General features: G+C 37.9%; 1 non-coding gene across 1 annotated transcript; it reads right to left on the bottom strand.

The window, feature by feature from the left end:
• Positions 1–2323: 2323 nt before the first annotated feature.
• Positions 2324–2456, bottom strand: LOC119468338. The gene has a single exon (XR_005197001.1). It is a non-coding gene; the product is annotated as a small nucleolar RNA SNORA9 (small nucleolar RNA).
• Positions 2457–9585: the final 7129 nt, after the last annotated feature.

Here is a 9585-nt window from a genome sequence, read left to right as displayed (position 1 = left end):
CCATCTGACAAAGGGCTGATACCCAGAATTTACAAAGAACTAAAACAGATTTACAAGAAAAAAACAAGCCCATTCAAAAGTGGGCAAAGGATATGAACAGATACTTTACTTAAGTTTTCTTAAGAAGACACTTGTCTGAATTCAAGCACACATACCTGAACAAATTCTACTTATTGCATGCACAAGCAAGCTTTCCTTTCTTGAATAACCCAGAGGAGTTTTTAGAGCATTTAGTGAGGCTGTTAAACTCATCAGTGAAATTAAAGGCAGGCTTATGCATCTTTGACTTTTTTCTCAAAGCAAAGTGACTGTGGTTAGTGTTTTTTCAGAAAGACCTGTCTCATATATGCAAATTGTCTGAGGAACTTCAAATTTTCCTCCAGGAAAATTTGCGATGATCATGTGGTATCAGCATCTTGCTTTGCAATTTATATCACTTTGAGACTTATTTGCTTATTTGAACGACCAAACATGTATGTTTCAAAAGACAAGATTATCAGCAGAATACCCACCTTGATTAAGATGAGTTGGATTCTTGTATTTATTTTTTCCTGGACAACCTAGTAATGACATTACCTAAAGAATGCACTAGGCTGAGAGTGGTGCCTCATGTGTATAACCACAGCACTTTGGAAGGTTTAGGCAGGCAAACCACTTCAGGCCAGGAGTTCAAGACCAGCCAGGCTGTCATGGCAAAACCCTGTTTTTACTAAAACTACAAAAATTAGCCAGGAATTCGGGCACATTACTGTAAACTTAGCTACTTAAGAAGCTAAAAAACTAGAATTGCTTGAACCCAGAATATGAAAGTTGGAGCGAGCAGAGATGACACCACTGCACTCCAGCCTGGGTGACAGAGCCAGACCCTGTCTCAAAAAAAAAAAAAAAAAAGAAAAAAGAAAAGAATGCACTAAAAACATTTCACACATTCAAAAAGCACGAAGGAACCCTTGATGAACAAACTTTCTAAGCATTTTCTCTAACAAGATTAAATCCATGGGTGGCTAAGTGAAAAGTTTTCTTACTTTTTTCTTTTAACCAAAATTTATCAGATTTAGAATAGATGGGAGAGATTTTTTTCAGTTACATGAATTTAAAATTAATTAACTTTAATATTACATGACTTTTGTTTATTTTACACTTTATAGCTCCTGTTTGATAACCTTACCATGTTTTTTATCTTATATATTTTTATAGTTACTATTTATAATAATGTTAGTGATTTTTCAGTTACACAGCAATAAAGATTTTTTTCAAAAAGAAATGTGTTCAAGGTAATTTCATTTACTTAAGTGAAGTGATGATATGGCAAAAATCAGGAAGATAGAAATGTAAATTAACTAGAGTTTCAAAAACATTGCTAGATTTTCCTGTTGTAGCAGCTGGAGAAAAGGAGGAAGAACTTGGAGTTCAGCAGATCCCACCACAGCCACAAATTAGGAGTGTTTACCTTGGCACACTGCTTATATTCTATGAACCTCAGTTTCTCCACTTGCAAAATAGATATAATGATAGTAATTTTCAAGAGGGTTGTTGTGAGAATTAGAATTAGCATATGTTAAATTACCTAGTCTAAGAAATGCTAGTTATTTTTCAGGAAGTTAAGAAAACTTTAATTAAAAAGTATATTCAAAAATATATATTTGCATATGTATATATTTGCATATGTATATTAACTTTTCCAAGGAAAAATTAGCAAAATAAAAGATTAGCTGCAAAACTTCCTTGAGATTTTAGAAAGACTTTAGAATGGGATAGATGAGTCACATGTCATCAAATTCAAAATGTTAGGACAGTTGAAAGTGAATACTAGTATACCAATTTCCTCCCACAGACCTTGAAGTGTGAGTTAATACTTAGATTAGTTCTGATAATAAATGGCAGGTAAATTTACATCTTGGATTGAATCAAGAAATGGAGGGCAAGAGCTCTGAAATTCAGTCTTAGCTCTGAATCTGAACCTTGGCTCTTAATTTCAAAGGGATCTCAATGCGGCTCTTTATTTCTGTGTTTGAAGTATGAAGTAACTCACAGGCTCATCATACAGTTTCTCCTCCTCTTTTTTGGCATTAACCAGGCTCCCTGTTCTCTGCTCAGGGTATTGTATAAATGAAGAACATTTGGCAATCATTTTAGAATATAAGTAGAGGTGACATGGCTTTCATACTGCAGCCCAGGCATTGTTTCCATTATGAAATTCAAAGATATTTTTTCTATCTGGATATTTACCATAAAATAGTTACATTTTATAAACCGTGAACCTGTGAAATGGGCTGCAGTTGTGGTTACATTATTCTTGTCATTTCTCTTTTTTTTCTCTTTTCGTTGTCTGAAATTTCTATAACCTTGCTCTACATGGAGCAGGGCAAGGCCTCAAACCATTTCAAAACTGTTCTGGCGAGCACTATATGAATGCACAGGTTCACTGCAGACCCAAGCATGCTGGAGGCTTGCTATATTCTTGTTATTTCTTAGGTGAAACTTTTATAATCCTAAATATTATTGAAATTTTTTTCTTTATAACATAGGCCTGATATTACTGATAATAGGTACCAGGCCAGGTTAGCTATTTAATTCATTCATCATTAATTTGTGCTGAAATCTTGGATATCAGGTGAGTGTAACTCTGCTCCTGTATTGAAGCTGCTTGTGGTATGTGTGATGAGGCAGCTAATCAGACCAATGACTACAGGAGATGTGGTCCATATGGACAGCTTTTGCTCTACTCTGTCTGTATGTGGACACCAAACTGGCTGTCTGTCCTGGCATCTGTGAAACATCAGGGTTAGTTGTCAGATGCTCTTATGACCAGCCCTGCCTCACTAGAAGCAAAATAGGGAACATCTCCCACCTCAGGACATGCTTATCCCACCCCTTGTGGCCTTCTTGTTAGAAATTCTGTCTTGATTACTGTAGTTTTATTATAGGTCTTGCAGTCTAGTAATGTTAGTCCTCTGACTTTGTTCTTCTTCAATATTGTGTCAGCTATTCTGGGTCTTTTGCCTCTCCATATAAACTTCAGTATCAGCTTGCTCATGTCTCCAAAATAATTTGCTGGGGCTTTGATTGCAATTTCATTGAATCTATAGATCAAGCTGGGAAAAACTAACATCTCACAATATTGAGTCTTCATGAACATGGAATATCTATTTTTTTAGTTCTTTGATTTCTTTCAATCAGAGTTTTGCAGTTTCCTTCAAATAGATCTTTATACATATTTTGTTAGATTTATGTCTAAGTGTTTCATTTTTCTTGGTGCTAATGAAAAGAGCATTTTGTTTTTAATTTTAAATTTCACCTGTTCGTTGCTAGTACGTATAGAGAAAAACACTTGACTTTTCTATAATAATCTTGTATCCTGAACCCTTGCTATAATTGCTTATTCATTTCAGAAGATTTTTTTTTAATAGTACTTTAGGCTCTGTGGTATATGTGTAGATCATGCAGGATTGTTGCATAGGTATTTACATGGCAAGGTGGTTTGCTTCCTCCATCCCCCTGTCACCTATATCTGGTATTTCTCCCCAGATTATCCCTCTCCAACCTCCCCATTGCCTGCTGTCCCTCCCCTACCCCCACAACAGACCCAATTGTGTGCTGCTCCCCTCCCTGTGTCCATGTGTTCTCATTGTTCAACACCTACCTTTGAGTGACAACATGTAGTGTTTGATTTTTCTGTTCTTGTGTCAGTTTACTGAGAATGATGGTTTCCAGATTCATCCACGTCCCTACAAAGGGCATGAACTCATCGTTTTTTATGGCTGCATGGTATTCAATGGTGTATATGTGCCACATTTTCTTTGTCCAGTGTATCATCAATGGACATTTGGGTTGGTTCCAGGTTTTTGATATTGTAAACAGTGCCACAGTGAATATACGTGTGCATGTGTCTGTATAATAGAATGATTAATAATCCTTTGGGTGTAAACCCAGTAATGGGATTGCTGGGTCAAATGGAATTTCTATTTCTAGGTCCTTGAGGAATTGCCACACTGTCTTCCACAATGGTTGAACTAATTTACACTCCCATCACCATGTAAAAGTGTTCTATTTCTCCACATCCTCTCCAGCATCTGTTGTCTCCAGATTTTTTAATCATTGCCATTCTAACTGGTGTGAGATGGTATCTCAATGTGGCTTTGATTTGCATTTCTCTAATGACCAGTGATGATGAGCATTTTTTCATATGTTTGTTGGCTGCACAAATGTCTCCATTTGAAACGTGTCTGTTCATATCCTTCGCCCACTTTTGAATGGGTTTATTTGTTTTTTTCCTTGTAAATATGTTTTAGTTTTTTGTAGATTCTGGATATTAGCCCTTTGTTAGATGGGTAGATTGCAAACATTTTTTCCAATTCTGTTCATTGCCAGTTCACTCTAATGAATGTTTCTTTTGCTGTGCAGAAGCTCTGTCATTTAATTAAATCCCATTTATTTATTTTGGCTTTTGTTACCAATGCTTTTGGTGTTTTAGTCATGAAGTCCTTCCCTATGCCTATGTCCTGAATGGTTTTGCCTAGGTTTTCTTCCAGGGTTTTTATGGTGTTAGGTCTTATGTTTAAGTCTTTAATCTATCTGGAGTTAATTTTAGTGTAAGGTGTCAGGAAAGGGTCCAGTTTCTGCACATGACTAGCTAGTTTTCCCATCACCATTTATTAAACAGGGAATCCTTTGCCCATTGCTTGTTTTTGTCAGGTTTGTCAAAGATCAGATGGTTGTAGATGTGTAGCATTGCCTCTGAGACATCTGTTCTGTTCCATTGGTCTATATCTCTGGTTTGGTGCCAGTTCCATCCTGTTTTAGTTACTATAGCCTTGTAGTATAGTTTGAAGTCCAGTAGAGTGATGCCTCTAACTTTGTTCTTTTTGCTTAGGATTGTCTTGGCTATGTGAGCTCTCTTTTGTTTCCATATGAAGTTTAAGGTTTTTTTTTTTTTCCAGTTCTGTGAAGAAGGTCTTTGGTAGCTTCATGGTGATAGCGAGGAATCTGTAAATTACTTTGAGCAGTATGGCCATTTTCACGATATTGATTCTTCCTATCCATAAGCATGGAATGTTTCTCCATCTGTTTGTGTCTTCTCCTATTTCCTTGAGCATTGGCTTGTAGCTCTCCTTGAAGAGGTCCTTTACATCCTTTTTTAGTTGTATTCCTAGGTATTTTATTCTCTTTGTGGCAATTTTGAATGGGAGTTCACTTTTAATTTGGCTCTCTGTTATTCCGCTGTTGGTGTATAGAAATGCTTGTGATTTTTGCACATTGATTTAGTATCCTGAGACTTTGCTGAAGTTGCTTATCAGTTTCAGGAGATTTTGGGCTGAGACAATGGGGGTCTTCTAAATACAGAATCATGTCATCTGCATATAGAGACAATTTGACTTCCTCCTTTCCTAATTGAATACCTTTTATTTCTTTTTCTTCCCTGATTGCTCTGGCTAGAACTTCTCATACTATATTGAATAGGAGTGGTGACAGAGGGCATCCTTGTCTAATGCCATATTTCAAAGGTAATACTTCCAGTTTTTGCCCATTCAGTATGATATTGGTTGCAGATTTGCTGTAAATAGCTTTTATTATTTTGAGATACGTTCCATTAATACACAGTTTATTGAGAGTTTTTACCATAAAGCGCTGTTGAATTTTGTTGAAGGCCTTCTCTGCATCTATTGAGATAATCATGTGGTTTTTGTTTTTGTCTCTGTTTATGTGGTGGATTATGTTTATAGACTTGCCTATGTTAAATCAGCCTTGCATCCCAGGGATGAAGCCTTCTTAATCTTGATGAATAAACTTTTTGATGTGCTGTTGCAATCAGTTTGCCAGTATTTTATTGAAGATTTTTGCATCTATGTTCATCAATACCCTGCTTGCCTGGGAATCACCCACAGGGGCTGCAGAACAGTAAGGGTTGCTGCCAGGTTCTTCTTCTTTTATCTTTGTCCCAGAATGATACCCACTAGATGTCAGCCAGAGCTCTCCTTGAGGTGCCTCTTTGGATCTACAGGGGTTGGAGAGCCACTTGAGGAGATAGTCTGTCCCTTATCAGAGCTCAAGTGCTGTGCTGGGAACTCTATTGTTCTGTTCACAGCTGCCAGGCAGGTACATTTAAGTCTGCTGCAGCAGAACTCGTAACTGTCTCTTTTCCCAGATGCTCTGTCCTGGGAAGGTGGGGCTTCATTTATAAGTTCCTGACATGTTGCTGCCTTTTTTCAGAGATGTCCTGCCCAGAAAGGAGGTAGTCTAGCCACAGTCTGCCAGCAGAGGCATCACTGAGCTACTGCAGGCTCTGCTCAGCTACTGTGTAAACTTCCTGTGGTTTTGTTTACAGAGGTACAGTTAGAACTGCCTCAGTAGTGGTGGACTGCCTCTGTAATGGCAGATGCCCTTCCCCCCACAGAGCTGGACTGTCCCAGGTCTGGCTGTGCTTGCTGCGAAACTCTGAATCCAGAGCATTTCAGATTGCCGGTCTAGGACCCCCCGAGCCAGATCACCTGGCTCCCTGCTTTCAGCCCCCACTTTTTCAGTTGAATGGGAGGCTCTGTGTCTCCCAGGTGTTCCAGGCACCTGTTGAAATGGCCGCCCATATTTGTGTGAGTTTTTGTATGGAAACCAGTGGTGCAGGCTGAAACAGCTGTGCTGGGAACTTGTGGTGTGTTATGGTTCGGGAATCTCCTGGTCTGTGGGTCGTAAAAACTGCAGGAGAAGCACAGTACCTGAGCTGGAGTGCTGGAGTGGATGGAAAGGCTCCTGATGGCCACCGTTGGGTAGTGAGGGGGTCCTCCAGGGATTGTACTTCCCAGATGAGGCAGCGCCCTACCCTGCCTCTGCTCACCCTTCTTGGGCTACAAGCACTGTGCAAACAGTCCCATTGAGATGCACCTGGTACCTACCTCATTTGGAAATGCTATGATCACTTGCCCTCTGCCTTATTCTTGCTGGGAACTGCACTCCAGAGCTGTTCCTATTCAGCCATCTTGGATCTCCAAGAAGATTTTTTTCCTTTTTCTTTTTCTTTACTTTTGGCTATTTTGGGATTTTCTGTGACGGTAATGCCACTTGGGAACAAAGACAGCTTTACTTCTTTGTTCCAAATCTGTACACATTTTAGTTCCTTTTATTGTGTGATTACATTAAGCAGAATACAAACATTTATTTTTTGCTCATATTACATGTTAGCAATTATCATCAGTTGCCATGGATCTGGTCTATGTCTTTGCTTCATTCTGGGACCCAAATGGAAAGAGCCAACCCTGTCTGGAGTAAAAAATGAACAAGAGCTCTAGTGGAATCAAGATTTCCCTCACAACAAGGTTCTCCTCAGAACAAGCACATTACCACTTCTGCTCACATGCCATTGGCCCAAGCAATTATCAGGTCCTGAGGAGGCACTATGAATCACAGATCAATGAACCTCTTACATAGAAAATGGCAAATGTTTGGAGAGAAGATTAAGGAATTAATATATCTATAGTGTTTAACATCTATCATATGGTAAATGCTAAGTATTACTATTATTATTATTACTATTAATTTCTCTTTCTCTGTACCCGCCAGACAAATTCTCAACCCTGGATTAGTGGTACTGTTCACTCTTTTATACTTTAGTCAATTAGTGAAAATGACTGAAAAAGCTACATCAGCCTAGAATTATGCCCTTATAAAATCATGACCTCAACATCCATTGGATCTCTGGTGCCACTCATTGACATTTTCATTTTTCCTACTTCAATATCCTATTCTATTTCCCTCAATGTCTACTTTAAACTTTCACCGTTTTCCTCCAAGTTAACAATAAGATCCTCTTCCACTTGCTTGTCTACAGATGACTTGCCCACTTGACAACCATAATTTGGAAAATTGAGCTAATTAGATGGAATCTCATTTCCATTTCCTAGCTTGGCAAACCAAACTACAAATTTAGCAAACCCCATTATCAGCCTTAATCCCTTTTGTCTAGGCTCTAATGATTAAATGTCTATTCTGCCAAATTCCAACTCTGTGTTCTTCGTGCTACATATAGATTTCTGCCTTCTCTTATACTTGATTATTTATCCTCCATTTTCTACTGTTTTTAACTTTTTTCTTATTCTTTTCCTTCCCATTAATCCATTAAACTTGTTCCTGTCCTATTATTATACATCTGTTATAATATGTATCCTGATTTAGATATGTCATACATAACTTTCATACCGCTATTTAGTGTATGCTCTAAAGGATATTTGAACCATGTATTATTCATCTGCATATCCCCTATACTGCTCAACATAATATTGTAGATATGCCATGTGTTTCATACATATTTGTTGAATGAATAACAGTGACCTCCAGAAGCCTCCAGTAGTCAGCAACACCTTCTCAATGTCAGGATACTGACTGCCAGCCCTTCCTCTAACTTTATATTCTATACTTTAGTTTGATATGATAAATGGCCATGATCTGATTTGATTAAAGAGTTAATACTTATTATAGCAGTTACTATGTCACAGATTCCACTCTAAAAGCTTTACATCTATTAACTAATTTAATCTTTACAGTAACCCTAAGAAGTTGGTGTTATTATCTTTAGTTTATGTCTGAGCAAATGCTGATACAAACGGGTTGTTGTGTCTTTTTAAAATATGAACATGGAAAGAGATTTATTTAAAAGCATAGATAGATTAAAAATAGACATAAGTGTGGACTTAATCTTATTCTAGCTAGTAAACAAATAGGATTTGGTATCCTGCCTCTTAGGTTTATTTTTATAGTAATTGATGAAGCCCACATATAGTTATCCTTACGAACCCGAACATTAGCAGAAATGTCACTTAACTGTGTGTGTATCAGCGCATAAATGAAATGCTCTTCCCCCTCCACTCTTGTGGAATGCCTGATGAAACTTAAGCATTTAACTTTCCTATCGCTCTACTCGTTCTCCTGTTGCCACAGCAACTAAAAATTTTCATTCCAGATAACTGCTCTTGCAGGTATCTTACAAATACAGTTTTTAAAAAATATAAAAGACAATGAATTGCATTTTTAAAAAACAATGTGGTCAACATGGAGAGCTGCCATTCATGTGTTTCTTCAGCTCCAATAAACAAGTCTTAATTTTTCCTAGCAAAATTCTGTCCATTTTAAGTGTCATATCCTATGTAATATTGGAACTGGAGAAAGCAGGCTTTTATTATTCTAGAATTAAGACATGTATAGAAACCCAAAATGTACAAAAGCATATTTAGTCAGGGAGATAGACCAATTAGATAGATAGATAGATAGATAGATAGATAGATATAGATAAATAGATAGATACACAGTAGATAGATATGCGTAGAGATCTAGGGATTTGTGAGAGGAATTGGCTCACATGACGATGGAGGCTGAGAATTCTCATGATAGGCTGTCTGCAAGCTGGAAAACCAGTAATCCTGGTAGTAAGGCCGAGTCTAAGTTTGAAGGCTTCAGAATCAGGGAAGATGGTCATGTGACCCTCAGTCCTGAGAATCCTGAGGCTGCTGGTACAAATAGAGTCCAAAGGCTGAAGAACCTGAAGTTCTGCTATCCAAGGGCAAGAGAAGGGTGCCCCAGCTCCAGGAGAGAGAGAGAATT

Source organism: Cebus imitator, unplaced genomic scaffold (genome assembly GCF_001604975.1).
Source record: "Cebus imitator isolate Cc_AM_T3 unplaced genomic scaffold, Cebus_imitator-1.0 Scaffold413, whole genome shotgun sequence".
NCBI classification, from domain to species: domain Eukaryota; kingdom Metazoa; phylum Chordata; class Mammalia; order Primates; family Cebidae; genus Cebus; species Cebus imitator.
The sequence above is the reverse complement of the archived record's forward strand: the minus strand, read 5'-3'. Positions and strand labels throughout refer to the sequence as shown.